The sequence below is a fragment of the Crocodylus siamensis genome, chromosome 3 (genome assembly GCF_052110815.1).
Source record: "Crocodylus siamensis isolate JL-2025a chromosome 3, ASM5211081v1, whole genome shotgun sequence".
Taxonomy (NCBI): domain Eukaryota; kingdom Metazoa; phylum Chordata; order Crocodylia; family Crocodylidae; genus Crocodylus; species Crocodylus siamensis.
In genome coordinates, this window is record NC_143397.1 from 170,459,922 (window position 1) to 170,481,541 (window position 21,620).

The window sequence follows — 21,620 nt, forward strand, 5'->3', positions numbered from 1 at the left end:
GGAACAAGGACTGTTTACCCCTATATTTTTATGGGCAGTGACCTAGTCTCAGATAACGTTTCTTAGCACTACTTTAAATATGAAGGACCACTTAGGACTAATATTTACTTCTAAGGTTGGCAGTATTGTTCTGGTATGTTATCCCTAACACATGAACAGCTGAGCTGAACCTGTATAAACTGGTCCTTGTATAAACTGCTGATCTGCTTGCTGATACAATAGTTCTTGTTAATTCTTTTGTGGTTCTTCTATATCCCTGTGCACTGGGATAAAAAAAATTTATTTATTTGTCATCTTCTCCCATTAAATAAATGTATTTTTTCTAATTAACCAGGACATTTCAGGATGGGTGTAACAGAGTCCCACTTCAGGGATGGCTGTATCACCTTTGGAGACCCCTCTGCCCTTGTCACCTTTGCTTCTTTAGGCAGTGTCCCCTTACCTTGCCTGCTATACCTTGATGTAATTATGTTTCTAGAAGAGGGAGGCTGCCCCAGCAGTCACCAAGTGAGATCTCATACTCATGAACACAGATGTCATTTCTCATTTCCTTAAGGGCTAGTTACATGGCTTCCTCCCCTTTCAGCCATGCCCAAGCCTTGTCAGCTATGGGTCCTTGATTCTGGTTTTCACCCCTCACAGGCTACAGGTCCCTGATCCTGCCTACTCTTCTTGTTCTATGGCTGTGGACCTGCTTCTCAGCTTTGGCCCCTATTCCTGGGCTCTGGCCCCACTACTGAGTCAGCTGAGATCTCTACAGTCCCTACAGTCTCACTCTCCAAACCACCTGTGTTGCCTACCCAGCTCAGGAATTAATCAGGAGCCTGACTGCAGCCCATCTGCTCAGGAACTCCTCTCTCCATGGCTTCCAGGTCAGACTGCCTGCTCAGCTCAGATCCTGAATTTATATCCAATAAGCCTGGCCTCTTTTGGGTCATGTGGCTCCCTTGATTGGTCTCTGCCTCATTTGCAGCCTGCATTTCCTTAAAGTGGCAGAAGCACCAAGCTCCCTGCTACAGTGGAAAATATTGAAAAATTCAGAGAGCATTTTCCTTCAGCAACCAATTTCTAATAATCCAGGAACTAATTTCTAATAATATACTTCCAGGATTGCTAATGCTTTCTCACACTCTCATCTCCATTCCTCTGAATTCCCAGAAGATATGAAGGTAGAAGTAACTTTTACTATAGTGCTAGATGTGATGCAGTTGAATTAGTCCCTTAATAGAGTGTCAAAGAACGCTTTTTTTTAAAACAAAAACACTTCCTTTGTCTTTGTATGATGAAAGAATGTGTGCTCAATTATATGCAGACCAAATATGTACTGTGCCTTTAATTAGGAGTTGAGCTGAACTAGTACTGTACTCTGACTGAGCTAAAGCATGTTCCAGAATCTTTTCCTGTGATACCCACCAGGATTAGGAAAAAACTCTAATGCTCTGGGCCTGATGTCACATGCTCATGTGACGTGGCATTATGGGATATGAAAAAGAGCAATGAATCTGACTTTCCTATGGTATGATCTCCAATAGAATCAACGTGACACACTGAAGTGCAACAAGCCTTCTTATAGCTGAAGCTGGTGACGCTGCCTACTGTTACGGGTGTCTGACAACTATTATGAGACCATATGTTCAGTTGCTCATAACTGAACCATTTACCAAACTTTAATCTTTTGATCTAAATTTTTTTATATAGTTGTCTGCTTCAGGCTAGGGTTTTTTTTAAGTTACAAGTAGGGTGATTCAGGTATTTTTGGGAATTAGATTAGAGAATCTTGCACATGGTTAAAAAAATATTCAGCCACTTTATTGAGAAACCTCAGAGGGCCTCCTCATTTTGGAATCTGACAGTGGAGTTACCCGAGTGTCAAAGATCGTTCCAGGGAAATTCATCCAGATTTAGCCATGTTATTAAAAACAGAGAAACAACAACAACAAAACCCTTAGCATTTAATTGAAGCCTATTAAAAATATGGTAGTTAAATTATCTGAAAATTTGTCAGAATTGGGCCTGGTACAACCCTCTATAGCTCCTAGCTGAGACTGGACTGTGCATATATGCATGCACTTTCTCTACAGAGAAAGTCTGAGACTGAAATTCTGACAGATGGGTGTTTCATAGACTCATAGACTGTAAGGCTGGAAGGGACCTTGGAAGATCACCAGGTCCAGCTCCCTGCACCAAGCAGGAAAGATAACTGGGGGTCAGGTGACCCCAGCAAAGTGGCTGTCTAGTCTACTCTTGAGGATTTCACCACCTCTGGAGGGAGCTTATTCCACAGTCTGGACACCCTGACTGTGAAGAAGTGTTTCCTAATTTTGAAACTGAATCTGTCTTCCAGGACTCTGTGGCCATTACTCCTAGTTTTCCCCAAGGGTGCTCAGGTGAACAGTTGCTCACCAAGCTGTTGATATACTCCCTAATGTAGTGGTAAGCTGCTACCAGGTCTCCTCTCAGCCTTCTTTTCTTCAGGCTGAAGAGTCCCAGATCCCTCAGCCTTTCCTCATATGGCTTGCTGTGTAAGACTCTGATCATACAGGTAGTTCTTCTTTGGACTCTGTCAAGTGTGTCCATGTCCTTGTTAAAGTGCGGTGCCCAGAACTGGATGCAGTACTCCAGCTGCGGTCTTACCAGTGCTGAGTAGAGTGTTCCTTGGGTTTGCTGGAGATGCATCAATTGATGCATGCCAGAGTATTATTTGCCCTACTGGCTACAGCATTGCACTGCAAGGTCATATTCATACTGTGGTTTATTATTACCCCAGGTCCCTATCATTCGTGGTGCTAGTCAGTCTGGTGCCACCAATCCTGTAGGTTTGTTGAGGGTTGCTCATCCCCAGGTGAAAGACTTTACATTTCTCAATGTTGAACTTCATCAGATTCCAATCTGCCCAACTTGCTAGCCTATCTAGGTCCACCTGTATCTGTAGCCTATCTTCAAGTGTGACCACGCCTTCCCATAACTTGGTGTCATCCACGAACTTGGCAAGTGAGCTCTTCACCCCCACATCAAAATCATTAATAAAGATGTTGAAAAGTACTGGATGAAGCACCGACCCCTGTGGGACACAGTTGCCCACTGCTCACCAGGGTGACACAGATCCATTCACTGTGACTCTCTGGGTCCCATCCTGCAGCCAGTCAGGTAGTGAGAAACTGTCTCAGAGTTAATCCCACAATCCTCCAATTTCTCTCAAAGACATCATGGGACACTAGATCAAAGGCCTTTTGGAAGTCAAGGTATACAATGTCAACCTGCTCTCTTGTGTCCAGGTGGTGAGTTACCTGGTCATAGAAGGAAATGAGGTTGGTAAGGCAAGACCTGCCTGCAATGAAGCCATGGCTGGCTGTCATTCAGAATCTTACCTTCTGCAAGTTTATCACAGATAGACTCCTTGATTAATTTTTCTAGGATGTTCCCTAGGATGGAAGTTAGGCTGATAGGCCTATAGTTATCCAGGTCCTCACTGCTGTCCTTCTTGTAGATGGGCACAACATTGGCCCTCTTCCAGTCCTCAGGGACTTCTCCAGAGCACCATGAGTTGTGGAAGTTTCACCAGAGTTTCTGCAATGACTTCAGCCAGTTTCTTCAGCACAATCGGATGAAAATCATCTGGTTCCACTGACTTGTTTATGTCTGATTTCTATATGTCTAATTTTGAGTGGCCTCTAAGTTGTCTAATTTCAGGTGGTATCTAAACTATGCCTAGTTTCAGGTGGCATCAGGCACAGGAGTTAAAAGCAAAGTGATCATCTCATTTGCACTTCTGGAATCTATGCAGGAAATAAGGAGAAGGGACCTTTGTTACTGGGAGTAGTGCTGGGCAGGTGGCTATTTAATGCTGTGGGTTTTCCTCAGCAGAATAATTAAGGGCAGGTGACCAGAGTAGCAGCTGCAGGTGCACGATCTTTGGGTGGGGAGGGGCTGCAAAAATAGCTGCCATGAGAATTTGTGGCTGACTGTAGCTCTGCTGTCAGCAGCTGGCTTTGTTCTGTGTACCAGCCACTGCCTGAAGTACAGAGTTCTGCCTCTGGTCTGCCTACTTCCTTCGTTGCTTTTTAGGGCTATTTAAGAAGGGAACTGAGTGAGAAATGGCAGTTTTAGTCCGGCCACTGTAGAGAAAAGAACTCCCAAAGAAGAGGTGCCAGAGAGACTGCTGAAGCAGAGCAGTGGAAGAATAATGAGCTACAAGGTGCAATGGAGAAGATCAGAATAGTGCCTCAACAATGAGGTATTTAAGGTGTCAAGTACATTTCCTGTATCATGCAAGACTAAAGAACTGTGGATATAACAATAGGGGGCCTGACTGATGCAGTCCAGCCTGGAGAGCAAGAGATTAGCAGCCTACATAAATGTGCTAAATGAGATGTGGGCTAGCAGATAATGGAAGAGCTGGAGGCAGGAACTGATCAGGAGCAAAGGGGAAAGGGGGACCAGGAATTTATTTTTGGATAGGAACAGAAAGGTAGGAACCTTAGGCACACACCATCATGGAAAAAATCTTAGGCCAAAAAGTTTCTGTGGCAAAGTGAAAAGCAACTGAAGCTAGGGAATTTAAGAATGAGTTGGACAATCTTAAACAACAGGTGGCTATTTAACTCCATCCATGATTAGTATCCCAAAGAACTAGTCATAGAGCAGCTCTACAGTGGACACACAATGTCAACACACTCCCAGCTTTTACATTTTTAAGGGGTACTGTTTTCCCTTTGTCATATGTGTAGAAGTCCTACTAACTCCTGTGTGTTTTATGTGGGATTAATGGTAATGCTCCACATCTTTGTAACAAAAAGGAGACTGGGCTAGGGGAGTGAGTTCTAGTTTTGGAAAGTTGTAGGGATAAAGATAAAGTTAAAAAGTAACACCAATCGATTAACACTGGTCAACATTTTCTCAGAGACTGGGGGAATTAAAATGCTTTTTACATTTAAATTAATGGAAGAGATGTCTTATTATTTATATTTTAAGGTACTTTCATTTATTTGTTAGGAATAATTGCAGAAAGTAAGATTCATGAACAACTAGTTGAAACAATGTGTACAGTAAAAATAAAAGAATTGTTACAGAGAGTGGCCGCCCAGAATATTGTGTTTGTAAACATGGATGGTGTAATATTCTTCAGTTACAAAGGATTGCCGCGAGCTGCAATGGTATTAAGGCTTATGACGTAAATGAACAGTTCTGACTTTGTCCAGTAGAGGGCAATGGTTCTTGAAAACTAACCATGTATTACAAAAGTCTAGCTGCCTACACTATGAATTGCTAAATTCTAGCAAGTTGAAGGATGGCCTCTGAGCATTTACACAATCATTTTAATTTGCCTGTAATGAGAACCTTTCTCCTCAGCAGTCACACAATAGTTCTGCTTTTTAAAAATCTACGTGTGAAATGGAACATAAAAATAATACTTAAAATTGTCATTCAGACTTGAGATTACAGTACTGAAGGAAAATGAAAATATCTCCCCTCCCTGGTTTCTTGTCAAATGTCACCTTCCCATTTTCCCATTCTTGATCTAGTCTATACATTGTTTATGATCTCTTCCTTTTGGATTTTTATTTTATTCCTTTCTTTTCTTCATACCATGTACACATCTATACCTTTCCTCTTGTAGCCACATTTATACCCCTACTTCTTATTCTGTGAGGTTTAGGGTCTTTTATAGCTTGGCCCAGAAAATAAACTTTTTATTTGGAAACTAAACTAAAGCCTAGTAAGGAAATTGGGAGGACTTAGAAAATTAACTCACTGTTTACAAAGACCTAGGAAAGCCACAGCACTGAAGCCAGTATTTGATGCAATGATAGAAAACCATAAAGAAAGATCATCATGCAGGAATGTCCACTTTTTCTTTCCAGCTGTTTTTAATCTTGAAAGGAAAGTAGATCCATCTTCTTTCCTGGAGCCCTATGCCAATTCTCCCTCTATTACCACGTGGTGCGTTCCTTATAAATGTTCTCACCAGCATCCAATTCTGCTGAATGGATAGAATAGACATTCTTCTCTAGACGTACTGCTATAGATAACTCTGCTAACAGCTCCATAGCTGTAGTGAAAGCAAAAGAGATCATAATTATTTGGGAAGATTACATACATTCTAGCATGAATTCTTTATATACTTTTCTCACAGTCATAACAACAGATTATGATAGGTTTGAAGCTAGCAGTAAAATACAGCTCAGGATGAAATGTCAAATGATTCCTATTAAGACAGACCAGCCTATTGCATATGATACATGATTATACAATTTCATGTGACACATGAAATTACTTAACTGATACATGTGTAAGTAGGAAATATCATAAGAAAGCTATTATTTGTAACAATTTATCCAAGTTAGTTCAGATCAGATTCAGCATGAGGATCTCAGTTATACCAGCTCTTCAAGACTGCTGTGAGCTGTTGTTTGTTTTAGTTTTATTGTGTTGACAGGTCTGAAAGGTTTTGTTTTAATTTAGTTTTGATTTATTACCTATACAGTATAAGAAATGTCAAGGCTCTGGTTTGTTGGTTTTGCTGGAAGGACTTTTGAGAGGCCTCAGAAACATATTGTGATCACTAAACCTTACCGAAAGTTCCTTTATCCAAATGTTAATTGGTCATTGACACCAATAAGTATTAAAAACAAGGTAAGTTCTAAACAGTTAAAACCTCTTTTTTTCTCTTGGTTCTTGTAATGGTTACATTTCACTAATTGATCTGGCAGCACAATCTTCTGGTCGAGATTTGACATGGATTTTTAACATAAAAAGCAACAGAGAAAGAGATGTAGGTACACATTTGTCTGACAAAAAGAAGCCCCACTCCCGAAAAGGGTGCAAGTAGAATCCCTCTGCCTTCACCCCTGTGCAAGTCATTTGGTTGTTTGGTTATTTAACATCTGATACATAACACAATATCTGCTTACCTGGTTTCTCAGAAAGTGATATTCCACCTGGTATGAAAGGCCAATATCAAATCTCTTTCCAGCATGTATTTATGCATTGAAAATGCCACAGATGTAGTTCCAATGCCAATCGAAGCATGCCTCATGTGGGTAAGCAACAGGAATAGGTTCGCAATAGGGGGTATGAATGAAAAAGTTGCAGGTTGTGTTTAACCAGAATCCAGTGGTCCTAACAATGCATACGTGGTGTGAAAAGTTGCTGTGGCCTCTTGTATTCATAGTCAAAGAAAGCAGCTGTGGGAGAGGGCTTGTGTTTGCATCAGACTGAAGGGATGGATTTAACTTTCCTAGCATTTCTCATTCAAAAATATATATTTTTATTAAAGGGTCCATCTCCATTTGGAGACAGATTTAAAGTTGAGATGCAAGATGGGAATAATGGAAATTATCCATACAAAAAGAGATAATGAATTTAGGGGTTGTTAAACCTTATTCATCTACATAATTCTGTCTAGATATCAGTATTCCAGTTCCCATCCTAATAGGGTTGTATCAAAGATTGAAAATCCTAAACTCTAAATAGGGTTTTTGGGGCATGAGAGGGGGTGAATGCTCCAATCAAGGGACAGTTTGCTACAGACCTTCCACTCACAGAAATGTATTGGCAGGAATGTTGCAGAGTAATAGAGTATGAGTGATTATTGGCATGAAATGTTTTATTAATCGAATCTAAATTTTCTTATGAATTTATTTTTGAATAGATCAACATTACCATGGATTTGTTTATTGTTGATTAACTGGAAAATGTTTAGTTTGCATATCCTGCTTTTCATTCTATATATTACTCAAGAATTCTTTGTTATAAGCATTAAGTACAGTACCTGAAACTTGAGCTCATCTGATTGACTCTGGAGGCCAGGGGTGACTGGAGGCAAGGGGCACAATTTGTGAGTGGGCCGTGGGGCGGGCCAAAAGCCCCACATCCACACCTATACTTCTGTGCCACAGCTTACTGTCCGCCCGCCTCCCCACCAACGCGCCTCTGGCCCACACAGCAAAAAAACTGCCCTGTCCTGAGCCGTGCCAAGTTGGGGGGGCACGTGCCCCCCCTTCCAGTTGCCTGTGCTGGAGGCTCTTGTAGTGTTTTCTGCTGTGGCATCCCATTTCCAGTGCAATGGGAAGGGAGTGAAAGGGGAAAATGTATCTAAATAATTCTTATAAATATTCACCCATGACATGATGCAGTTTTTAGCCAGCACCGCCTATCTCTTCTTTCTTAGAATGTGCTCAAGAATCAATCCCAGATAGCGCAAGAGGGGTAGTGGCTCTAGGTGTATCCAGATGAGTGCGCGCACGTGGCTTGTGGCGCTGCAGAGCTGTTTGAGGCACCACAAACTGCACATGGTGCACATGCAACTGTTTGCCACACTGCTAAAATAGCAGCATGGCACCACAACTTGACACTGGGACATCATAGAGACAAAAAAACCTGCTGCTAAAAAAAAAGGGGGGCAGCTCATATGGCAGCAGCGTGTACCGCCACAAACGAAGCCTGGCTGGCTGGAGACGCACTCTGGCTGGCAGCCAGGCTCCAAGCAGCCGGACTGGCACAGCTGCTGCCCTAGGAGGCCCCCAGTTAAGGCTGCTGGGGCCCTAACACCACCCTGGTCCATTTGCTGTGCACTGAAGTGCACAGGCAGGGGCATGACCTGGGACAAAAAAACAGCGGCACAAACATGTGCTGCTGCAATTTTTGAGGCAGAAAACACACACCCCTGCATGTGTATGCTCGCCTGGTCCTCTGCTTTATGTGGGTTACGTACATGCAAATTCGCTCGTATGCGATGCCCCTTTTTATACCAAAAATATATTACATGTGAGGTAAATGCACTCTTATGCAATCGGTGTGGTGGAAGCCTGCAGTCAGCTGCTTTGTGCGATGCATTGTGGGATTGACGCGCACCAAAATATAGTCTCCTGTGTGGATCTGTGCTCCTCGCTCATTGTCTGCCATGTGTTTCTGTAGTTACCATGCCCATGATGATAGTGCCCTGTGCTTGTGTGTACTGTTTGCTGTTGGCGAGTACCAAAATTCTCTTGTAAAAGTTGTAGAAATGGGTCTGGGGGTCAGTACAGTCGAGATCTTGGAGCATATCTCTATTTGTTGCATTGTAAAGTGGGTTCCCTTTACGTTAATTTGAGTGATGCGCTGTTTTCCAGGAACGCATGTACAGCATAAAGCAGAGGGAACTTTTTGGGTTCCTGTTGGCTCCCAAGAAGGCGTAAAGGACCCCTATCCATCTCTCTCTCTGCACGCAGTTCTTCAGTAGCTACAGCCAACCTTTCTTTATCATTTCGGGTGCAAGAATAACGTCTGAGGCTTCCCATCAGAATTTAGGCGCAGTGTTCGGCAAGGTCTCGGCCCTCAGGTTTGGCACGGCCTTGGCCAGGCTTGGACCTGGGTGCAGGTGGAGCGCGGTCCAAGAGCAGGGCATGCTGGGGACTAGCTTTTCAGAGCAGCCCTGGGAGTGGGGGGGCAGGACCCGTTTCCAGCAAGGACTGGGCTTGGCTCCGGGTCCTGGGCAGAGGAGGGAAGGCCTGCACTAGCTCCCTCCCCAGGGCAGGCTCTGCCCTTCCACCCTGCGCTGCCTCGAGGAGCTGAACCCCGCCGGCACCTGGCGACCGCCCCAGGGCGCAGGACCAGCCAGGCGGAGGAGCTGACGAGAGGGCAGCGCCGTGCCCGGGGGGGGGGTGTAGCTGCCTGACTGCCTCCCCCTCAGCGGGGCCGGGCCGGGCCGGGCGGGGCGGGAGCCGGCGCCTCGCCGCCACTCCGCGCGCTGCTGCTGCGGGAAGCCGCTCTGGGCTGGGATTAGCAGCCGCCCCCTCCCCGCTCTCTTCCTCTCCCTCCTTCCTCCTGTCTCTGCGCGGCGGCGGCGGCGGAGGTAAGTGCTCCCCGGCCGCATTGTGCTCCGGGAGCGGCTCCCCCGTCTCGGGGCTGGGGCGGGGTTGCTTTGTGACAAGCCGGGGAAGCCCCCGCTCCCCCTCTGGTACAGCTGCCTGTGGGGAACCCCCTGCGCCCCCTCGGCTCCCGCCCCCGAGCCGGGGCTGCCCCTGCCAGCCCTTCTTGCCTCACGGGGCTGCGTCGCCTTTGCGGAGCGGGGCAGTGCCCTCTGCGGGGAGAGGGGGCCCCGCAGGGCCCGGGGGGCGCGGCGCGGAGCGGAGCGGAGCCGCATGCAGGGGGAAGTGGAGAGAGAGCCCCCCCCCCCCACCTCGGAGAGGCTGCCTGAAAAAAAGCCTGGATTGGTCGCCGCTCCTTTGCCTGCTACTGCATTGCTCCCCGCTCAGGGGGGGCTGGGGGGCCTTGGGCAATTGCCAGCTGCCCTTTTGCCCGCCTACACATCAAGGGGATAGTTCGCCTCCGCTCATGTTTGCGAGCTATCATCCCAAGCTCGCTGGGACCCCATAGCATCTCCTAAAGATGCTATGGATACACACTTGCATTATGCTCTGGGGTTTTTAGTTTCAGCCTGATCAACCACTGCACATGCCTTTTGCTTTGGGGTTTTTAGTAGCAGCCTAGGGACTGACCAACTACTGCACTTGCCTTTTGCTCTGGGATTTTTAGTCTTAGCCTAGGGGCTTGATCAACCACCACATTTGCCTTTTGCTCTGGGGTTTTTAGTCCCAGCCTAGGTACTCATCCATCACCACATTCAAATACCGTTTTGTAAAGGTCCTAAACACTAACTGAAAAGACAGTGGAAATTCAGAGCTGCTTGGTTTCCCCCCTGCTTTGGTAAGCAGCCAGTATTGCAGGACCATGTGGCATAGGACCACCGGAGCACAAGGCATTTGGAGCTGCACTTAGGGAGGTCTCATTTGTGCTATTCTGCTAGAAATGAATGCGCCTTTATTGCTTCAACATGGTCTAGGAGCAGGGATAGCATTCTCCTGACCTTCACCAGGAGGATTTTAAACTGATTTGCGTTTTTGCGGAGGACTGGTGATTATTCCGTTTGGGATTTGATGAGTAGGATGCTTGGGCATTCAAAGCGTTTCCAGAGCAAATTTTGGAGCCCATGCAAATCTTGCACGGATTTGGTCGTTTTACATCTGCTTCAGAAATTTCTGAAAAGGTAGAAAGTTGTAACACATTTTGTTCTGGAAAATTATTCTGCATATTTTGAGGAGGCAAATTTATATAAATCCATAGCTGCCTTATGGAGGGGAAAACACTGATTATGTAATTAGGTGTCTTATGATGAGTATAGCTGAAGATCCCAACCCATAAATTACCTTATTATGGTTATTTTTTAATAAGATTTATATTTTTATTTGAGTTTTGAGGGGAGGGGGGAAAGTAATGTTGGGTTACAGACATTTTTCAGGAAATACTTTGATGTTGGTTAAGCTTATTTTATTCATGTTTTTTTTCCATTTATCAAACATGTAAATACACTAATTCTTATTCAAGATATAGGTAGCAACAGAAACAGACAAATTATAAAATCAGAGAAATACTGTGAGCATTTGTCCAACATTCTCATAATCTGTCTAATGTCAAGAGCATAGATATAATCACAGGGAGAGCATATTTCACATATATAATGCACTGTACAGTATTTCTTTGTTAATAATAATATAATCTACCATTGTAGTCCGCTATAAAAATGGCAACTAGATTTGTAAATATATCTGAGATGCAATCAGTACTCTTCAAAAGTTTCTCCTAACTTGAAAGATGCTACTATTTCAATCGTATTTGTTCTGTTAAGTAAGGCATTAAGTACAGGTGGTATCTTGAAATAATTATAGTGTCATTAGTTGTTGTTAAGTATTTAACTTATGAGATTTTTTTTTAATAGGACCCACTCTATTTCTTTACTACTTTTTGCACTGTTTACTTCCATTTTCCTCAGATATTTCAGAATTACTGAAGTCATGTCATCAGCTAATGAAAACGTATCAGCAATAATCTTGTTTAATAAACGGGTAATTGGGTAACTATGTATAATTCTGAATTACAAGATTTTTATTCTTAGCAGAACTGGTCTTTTGATAGTATTTTTTGTAGAGGCTTTGTTATTAGAGTCCATTCTAGTCTCTTGTGTTGGATGGACACTTTTATCATGTGTACGTAAAGAAGTAATGTTGCCCTTGATAAGGGCAGCCAAATTCAACCTGAACTAGTTAAAGTATCACCTGGAAATAAATACAAGTGTAGTGTGCATATATTTAATCTCAGTTCTTTACCAAACAGTATTTGAAAATACCATCCATAGAGGTTCATGTTGTGACTTTCATTCTATGGATTTGTATAATATCCTGAATCAGGTTTCACAGTAACGAAGGGACCTAATGCTGCCTGAACTGTAGCACCATTTTGGGAGGAAATAGAGTGTGAGCTCAAGCATGCGAGATGTTTTATCCAACCACAATCTTTATAAACATTTTTTATTGTTCCTACAGTATTACCTTTCAAGATTTAAGAGGGATTTTTCTGATAAAATTCACGTATTTAGTCCCCTGTTAATTCCTACTTCTGGATCCCTGCACAAAGTTTAAATACAGACACTCACATAGGGAGATGCCCATGGGAACTAGAAAGGTGAAATACTTTCCCTTAGGCCAGTCAAGAATACAAGTGTATCTACTCTTTAGCTTCTAGTCACCTTCTCTGGCACCTTCCTTTTCTGTGGAGGCATTTTAACTAATATACCTATGCCCTTGCTGTCCTCCTAAAGCTCCCCCTGTATTATTTCAAAGTGACTGTATCTCTGTTGTGTATCCTGTCTCCTTGCATTGTCTCTTCAGAACTTGGATCACTTCTTTATGGTCTTTTATTTAACCTATTTTTTTTAGATATGAACCTACAAAATAAAACCTTTGACAAAAGGTCATATTTTCTCCGTCAGGCAGTTGTTTGATGATCTGTGGAATACTGGACTAAACTATGTATGAAAACTGACAGAACTCCATTTATATCTTTTCTTTTTATTCTACCTCTGGGAAGGGTGGATCTTTGTTCTCACTTTTCACAGAACTTTCTTGACCAAAGCTTTTTTTTATGCCCTTCCAGAGGATTTGAATATGAAATAAGCTATCCTGGATTTTTTTCTGATAAAGGAAGAGTACTTTTTCTTTTTATATTGATATTGGATGTCCACATTTCTGTTTGGGATACCCAAGGTTAAGTAATTGTTTAACCGATAAGTCCAATGATAATTGGTTAGCTTATGGGTTATCATTTAGCACAGAGTGAGGTGCAGTCTGGTGGGGAAGGGAAGCCACGTGGTGCCCCAGCAAGAACTGGAAGTTGGCAGGGCAGGCAGGAGGGAGGAGAGGGGAGGGGAGACTAATACCCCCGCCCCCCCAGTCTTCCATGAGGTTAAAGAAGAAAACATTGGGCAGCCTAATGACTTGTCAATTAAGCAATTAGCTGCTGGTTCACAGGTGTGGTCCTCCACCCCAGCACATGGCTTCAGGTGAACTGTACTGTCTGGTGGGGCTTGCCACTGTCTCCTTCACCATCACCCCCTTCCCCCTCCCTGCAAAGGGCCCTTGGAGCAGCTCTCTGCAGCAGCTGGTTCTGAACTGCTGTATTATTGGTTAACTGTTTAACATACAATTAGAGTAAGTTAAATAGAAGATTTTTAAAATGATACTTACATCCCTAGTTTCTGTTTGTATATGTACTGAATAGGTATTCCCCGCAGTTACACCATTATCCCTATCATTTAAAGTGTAGAAGAATCTAGCCCTGTGATATAGAACTTTCCCCAAAAAGTTTTACAACATTGTTTTCTTGAATAAAGCAGATTTATAGAACCAGAAAAAGCATGGGCATGTAGTAGCATTCAAACTAAAATACACCTCTCACATGAATACTTATTTTTACCAGGTAATTCAAGCAAATTTCAACAAGGAAGACAATTAGTTTTCTGTTTTTTTTCTGCGTGCAGCTTATATAGCAAAAGGCCCCACAAAAGGATATGAAATGACTATTTAAGATGTTCCCATAAGCTGCTGGTGTACCAGGTCTCTCTGGGCATACTTCCAATTCTGCTGCCTATGACATGGCTTTGGATAATTTCAAAACATCTGCTAGTGTAACCACTCAATACAAATCCCAGACATCGTTTATGGACCTGTAATTGGAAGACACACTAATTCTGAGTCTGGCCTTCTCAAACTTACCTTGTCCTTGTGGCAAGGTGTTTGGTCTGCACTCTGTCTCAAACTATTTAGAATGCTCTGCAATTGTGGAATGTAATTCTGTCCCAGGATTTCTTTCTCTGGAGCATGCTTTGGTGAGACTTTCCTTGATACCTGTTCTTTGGGAATATTCATCCCGTTTGAAAACAGTTAGATTTGCTACGTGGCCTACTAAGTACATGTGACTTTGCCCAAGCTTCCTTCTTAAAAACTAAGGAACAATGATTGACAGGTTAGAAACTATTTTTAAAGGTACCCAATAGACTTTTTTGGAGTTGTCCTTTTCATGTAAGACACGTTATCATTTTAGTTCCTTGTCTTAGGCTTGTACATGTGTCAGTGTTAGAATTTCAGATAAAAATGGAGTCTCATAGTTTCTCAACCACCTCAAACTCAGACCAGTGCGTACACTTGTTATCCCTCTGATTTCTCATGTGCAAGCAAACTGGGAATCTCAGAGCTTTTCTGGACTTGAGAACAAGTATATGATAGAAAAACTTCTAATGCATACTGTTTTGTCCATTCAAATTCTGAGTTGTGGTTTTACACTATGTTTAGATCTTGAAGTGTGAATTGCCAATTCAAATCTGACAAATCCATGAGCCTTGTCCCCTCTATATAAAAAGACCAGGGGCGGGGACAAGGTTGTATGCCTACCTGTCCTTTCCTGAGTTGCTAGGTACTAACATGAACCCTAGCATAAGCTTAAACTGGTATAATGTATGTTGGTGTGTGACAGTTCCCAGCCTACACCTCTGAGGTGGGAGTCAGATAAAAATAGCTGAGGTAGAGTTTAGATTACATAGAGTATAAGCAGTATAGTGCTTATACTGGCTGATACAGAGCTTATCCCCAGCTGAGGATAGTTTAGGCTTTTTTTCTATCCCAGTCTAGTATGAAAAACCTGCTTTAAAAGCAACTTCTAGGCTTGAGTTTAACAAATAGGTGGTTTAATTTAGAAAGTACCATAGCTAGTAAGATGTGAGCCCAGTGTTTTTTAAAAAAAATTCTGCAACAGTGAGTGGAATTTCTTTGGCGGATTCCCCTGCCAAAACTAATTCTGTAATAGCGTATGTACAGGTTCTGTGCAGCTTCCTACTAAGTAATTTTAAAGACTGAACATGTAGAAATCTCTGACTGGGGATACAGTTACAGGGAGGGCCTCATGTTTTACTTGCTCACTATAAACTCATTTTTGGTGATGTCCATAGCACTTTGATTAACGTGTTGCTAACTGCTGTTTTTAATGTTCTCACTTTTTCTCTATTTTTCCTTGAACAATACAAACCATCAGTTAATAAAAGCGTATTGAAGAGAAATGAAAAAGCAGAAAATGGAAGCTTGGCTTCTAAGTGGCTCAGCAGTATATTTATACATAATTTTAAAATGGTATTTACAATAATATTGTTTCAGCAAGAAGATGAGGAGGCATCATGCTGAAGAAAAGCGCAGTTGCCTCATGGAACTTGCAAGTGCACAGGCAGATCATACATGCTGCAGTACTCTCTTCAAGGGGTCCAGAACTTTTTCCTTTTGTGTGGTATTGAATGGAATTGCTTTTCCCTTTTCAGGTGGTTTGTGGCCTGGGGGTGCTAGGAGAGTTCATTTTATACTTGATAAAGCACAGAGACTATAGTCGTGTGTAAGTACTTCATCAGGATGTTGAAGGGTGCTTGTTCTATCTAGCTTGTATCCACTCTCTGTCCATGGACCTATGTTGTAACTAGGCAAAATCTCACCTATCATTTACAACTCTCAGCAACTGTACAGCTGCTTTATCTCTTTGGTTTCCTTTTTTGTGCCTCAAAATCCTTTAGAACTTAAATTTGTCCTTTAAATTCTTAAAAAATGCAATCCTATTTTATCTACTTGCTTGCCTCGGCAAGACCCAGTCCCCTTTGTTTTGCTGAGTAAACTTGTGGTCAGTGAAGATAGTAATTTAAACAGATTTTTTGAATGTTCTTGGTAAATACCTTTATCTGGTGTTCCATGTATACACAAATGTTAGCCAAGGTTCTTTGGGTAAATGTGATATCTTTTATTAGACCAATTAAATACTTGGTAAAAATTGTCCTTTGCAAGCTGTTGGGTACTATGCCTGAAGAAAGGTGTTTGTGCCTTAAAGCCTGCAAAGAACAATTTTCCCCAACTATTTAGTTAGTTTAATGAAAGATGTCACATCTACCCAAAGAACCTCATCTGCTTATGTCCTTAGACCAACACGGCTACAACCTACACCACAGAAATATTACACATATTGAGCCATTTGGGGTGGGGGATGGAGGGGAAGAAAAGGGAAGAAGAATGAGGAGAAGGTGGAATAACTATGAATAGGTCGTATTCTTGCTTTTTAGCATTGATTCAAATACATGTGTTCCCAGTGTATTTTGTTATATATGTATAATACATGCAGTGCCACAATTAGCATTGACAATTGTTCTATTAGTTATTATGAATCCAAAAATCTTGTATATATGAAATATTTATTCACTGATAACTGCCTCTACTATTATAAGGAAATGTTTAAATTTATTTAAGAAAATGTTGTTCTGAGTAGAAACGGGTGTTATTTATCTTGTCTTATCCCTTGACCATATCCATGTCTTTATCCATATTAAAATAGATATCTGCTGCAGAAAACAAATTTAAAGAAATGGACATTGAAGAAGCCTTTTCTTTCTACCTTCAGAATTTTTTCTTTCTGAGGGAGATGGGTAAAGCAAAAGGATTTATAGTGAAGATACTGATGTAGAAGTCAGGGAAGGCTAAATGTACCATCTGGTTGTCCATTTGTCCAAGGAATAGCATATATAATTAATTACTAAAGATGTAATGATAAAATGATGATTTGGTAAAATGCTGTTTACTGCTTCTATTTTGTTTCTCAGGTTTCCATTTTAAAAACTGTACTCTGACCCTTATAGCTAGACCTACTTAATTTGCAGTGTTGGGGATTTTTCACAAACTGTGAAATACGCAATTGCCATGGACTGACCTCACATGCTGGGGTTGAATCTAAATGCCAGGTCTGACTGTGGACTTGACCTCATGTGCCAGCCCAGTTGGCCAGAAGAGACAATTCTGGGGCTATGCATGGGGCCCTGTCATCTAGCTGAAGTGGTGCCTTTTAGATCTTGAAATCTGGTAATGAAGTAATGGTGGCAGCATTAATTGTCATGGATCCCAGAGGTGAGGCTGTATCTGGTCCCCCACTGCCATCTTTGCAGACCTGTGCGGATCTGTATTCTCACATATGCACACCCCTATTTCCCCCAGCTGGTTTTGCGGGGGGGAAAGGCATGTGTGCTTTGTGAGAAAATATGGTATGGTCCATGTCCAGTGTTACTTTCACTGCATACCCAGTAAGCATGGATCATCAACAGGGATAATGATCACTGAGTATGTTAAAGAAGAGGTTTCCTTCTCTTATATTTTGCAGCTTTATTTAAGCAGGATGGAATTTGGGGTTAGGTAAGCCTTTCTCAGCCAAGTGAGGGGTGGGGTTTTTACATCCGTGACCTTCATTTCTTCTTGGGCTATACAGAGCTTGAGACTCCTCTTTGAAAACTCTGTAGTGTACAGAGAAAGGGTAAAGAGAGGCTTGGAGTTAGGCTCAAGGGGAATATAAGGAGCACCCTTTCAAGAAACAGAGGAGCTTATTTTTTCCCTGGACAAAGAATGGAGCAAGGGACAAACTGCGACTGAATTTCTTCCCGGGGCTTCTTCTGGAGTAGGGCACTTTTGTGTGTTGCCCCTTACTCTGGCCAAAGGCTGCCTAGCCTTTCTTAGCAGCTTCTTCATACTACCCCTGAAAACACAACATCTCAACGTTAATAATTAAAATTCATAATAAAGGAGTTAATATAATATTGTAGTCAGCCATATAGTGTCCTTGGACACTGTTCCATCTCAGAGAGATGAGGAAATTTGCTCTTCTTTTATTGCTCATTCTAGTAATAAAAACAGCAGTTTGGCAGTGGCAGAGAAACACTACTTTTAAAGAATTTTGTGTAGGCAGATGTGTGCCCCATACAAATTGTAAATAACTATTTTGTTATTTAGTGTTCTATGATGTATGATTGAATTTAAAAATATATATATTAGGCTGCACAGTACAAATGTAGTCAATATGATAAAGCTTTTTCTACCACCACCAGAGGAGCCCAATAATTTATTACAACAATTTAGGTTTATAGATGTGATTTCATTCAGTCTTATCAGATACAAAAACAAATTGGCTTATGTTTGTGTAGCAAGTTATTATTCAAAGCCAGAGCTGAAGGTGTTCATTATATTATGAACACCAAACACATTTTTCGTAAGAAGAAATTGTAAAATTTTCCAAGTAAACTATCAAAATGGTCAATAGCCTGTGTTTTAGTCTAAGTAATTAAAAGTCCATTCCTGTACCTTATCGATTCCACCAAATCGATTTGGGACAGCAATTCGAATCACAGAATCGAATCACTGTCACTTGAATCAGCCGAATCCAAATCCAAAGCAATGAATAGTGAATCTCTAACATTAGCTCAGTAGGGATTGGTCCTAAATTATATGCTGTAACACATAATATTTATAATCCCAGTGGTGCTCAATTCTTTGGCCCCACGTGGGGCCAGTCTACAGGCTGGATTGGACCACTCATGCCAAGATCAAGCCCTGAGACCTTCTGCATGCCACGTTTGGGTTCCATGGCTCTGTGCCAGTCCTGAACACCAAGATTGGACCCTGGGCATGCAACCTAGTGTGCAGGGCCCAGTCCCACAAGGCTCCCCATGGACCCATGGAAAACCCTGCAGGCCATGTGGCACAACACCATGGGCTGAATTGGCTGCAGGCTGGGGTTGAGCATCCCTGTGTAATTCAAATAACTGGTCCAAATAGTTCATTCATCCTTACTAAGATTACTTCAAGGCTAACTGCCTCTGATGTCTTGTACATAAGACTAATTATAGATACCCCACAGTATAATGAACAGAATTTTTAAAATGAATGAAGCAAAGTGTGTAGTGTGTTCTTTGAATTCTGTCTGAAATTAGATAAACAAGACAAACAAATGCTCCTATTTTACTTTGCTGTCTGAATTTTATGATAAGTGACAGGGTGTTGTGACACTGCACTTGCTGCTACTCAAATGTTGATCAGTGTTAGTGCTAGCTTGAGTTGGGAGCAGTTGTATCTGAAAGCTAAAAGCTCCCTCACCTGCTAGCTGTGACTTGCCACTGGAAGGCTGGTGAGGAGGAACTGGACTAGGAGCTGACTGGTGAGCCAGGATAGACTTCTATCCCTGCTCTAGGTGGGGGCATGTGAGGTGGATTAGGGGGTGGGGTGCAAACATGAAGCTGATGGACATGGAGTTAATGGAATGGGAGGTGGAAAGGAAATGAGGGTGGGGGAAGGTTAGTGAAATGAAGGAAGTCAGCCACTGAGGGACAAAATAAAAAGTTAAAAAGAATTTAAAAAGAAATGAGGAAATAAAGATGGTCTTATGTTTTAATAAATTGAGATTGGGGTGTGGGGGTGCTAGTCATGCTTCTTGGCGTAGCTGGGAGGGGGAGCAGTAAGGAAAGGTGCTTTTGGGGGAGCTCCTGACCCAGGCCTGCAAGGGAAGCTGCAGTTCATGGGGATCCAATCTGGGCCCCAACCTTGTTCCCCTTGACCCCCAAGACCCTGCTCCTGGACCCTGCATCTGTGGCTTGTGACCTGGCTAGCTGCTATGTGCTCTGCAGGCTGTTTGTACTGTATTGCACCCCTGGGGGTAGGAAGGGGGGGTTGGTTTGGTGCCAGATTTGCCTTCTGGGCAGTAGAGTTCAGGGAGTGGAAAGTTTGTTCACACAGAACAGGAAATTTGTTCACACAGAACAGGAGAGTGGGGTATGGAACACTGCATCCTGGGATGCTGGAGGACTGAACAACTTGGGTGCCTCATCTGTGGGGAGTAGCCACACATTAATGGAACATGGCCTGGATAACACAGATGGATATAAACCTGCCCTGAAGTGGTGTAATTTTAAAGCTGCCTAAAGTGTAGTTAAAACTAGTTTCAGTTGTTAATGTGTATGCAGTCCAGGAGTTCAGAGTTCCAGGAGCCACCTAAAATTAATGTGTGAAAAGGCCCATAGATTGTTTCCCACAGTTTTATGGAACTGAAAAAAGATCATTTGTTGTTTCTTTGATACATTTCATATTATCTTTATCCTAGTTATACTCAGCAAACTCTTACTTATCCTCAGTGGAGTTTCATTCAGTTTGTATAGCTACTGAAATATCTTAGTGTGCCTAACTGTAGTGAATGTAGTTTCAAAGTATTTTCCCTAAGCACTTTTGTGGAAAGCATGTAAAAATACTCTCTAAAAGTTGGATTAATTTGGTTGAATAGCATAAATATTTTTTAAAATAAAAATACCCCATAATATCAATATTTATTTATTGTCTTTTTTTAACCAGCTCTACCTCTGTTAAATATGAAGATTTGAGGAAACAATTCTGCTGAAGAGACTCATGGTCTAGTCCTAACATCAGAAGAGGTCTGATCCTATCTTCTTGTGCACTCAGAATCCATCAGTTTGAGTTAAAATCCCACTGAATGCTTCAAGAAAGTACAAATTACATTGGTACTACTCTATATTATATACAAAAGGTGAGGTTTGCTTCTGGTGTATGGTTCCTGAAATCAATGGAGTTTTACCAGGGATGAATAGGACTAAATGATATTCACTAAATTTAATGTGGCATCAAGTCAGCTCTTTTGTTTTTCGAAAGGTTTAACTTCTGGCATATATTTGGTTGTGTAATTCTTTCCTTGTCCAATGATTTCCTGAAAAAAAATGGGGAAGAAAGGAAGTTTACAATTTCCCAACTAATGGGAAAACTTCACTTTCTCTAGAAGCTTTAGTGTCTGTGCCAGAGAAGAATTTGGCCCTAGAATATTCAGTAAGTGTCACCTTATGCATCAGAGTAGACTGAAATTAAGACAAACAAGGATGGAATGTGTAATGGAATCATCTCCTCTTCAGTGTGTCGAATACCACAATATGGCAAATCAACTCTATCATGCAGACTACAGTAATAAGATATATTTATTATCTCCTTGGTGACAAATAGCATATTTTTTCTCCCGACAGCTTTAAAGAAATGTTTGCTTTTTGGTACAACTATATTGTTAGGGTAATGAATTTGAAACAACTGTGTACTCGGTAAAAGGAAAAGGATTTATATGTAAATTATGACTTAAAACAGAAGAAGACTATATAAACTGAAACACTATGTATTTTGTGTTTCTTCTGTAGCTTAGTTGTAAATTAGTACATTGTTTCATAGTTTCACAGTTGATAAAATCAGAAGGGACCTGAGCAGATTCATAGATGTTAGGGTTGGAAGGGATGAAGATTTGAGGTCTGACACCCTGCCATGAGCAGGAAAGAATACTGGGGTCAAATGACCCTGGCTAGGTGTCTATCTAGCCTTCTTCTGAAGACCCCCAGGGTAGGAGCAAGCACCACTTCCCTTGGAAGT

The 21,620-nt window shown here is 42.0% G+C and overlaps 1 protein-coding gene across 4 annotated transcripts in view; it reads left to right on the forward strand.

Moving 5' to 3' along the window:
- Positions 1–9,685: 9,685 nt before the first annotated feature.
- DLGAP1 (DLG associated protein 1) overlaps positions 9,686–21,620 on the forward strand; it is a 698,746-nt gene continuing 686,811 nt past the window's right edge. For 3 of the 4 annotated variants that reach the window (XM_090039737.1, XM_090039733.1, XM_090039735.1), the window contains exons 1-2: positions 9,686–9,832; positions 20,553–20,745. The gene's annotated coding sequence lies outside the window, so the exon portion shown is untranslated. The remainder of the gene's footprint in view (positions 9,833–20,552; positions 20,746–21,620) is intronic. The other variant, XM_090039734.1, reaches the window with a different exon arrangement.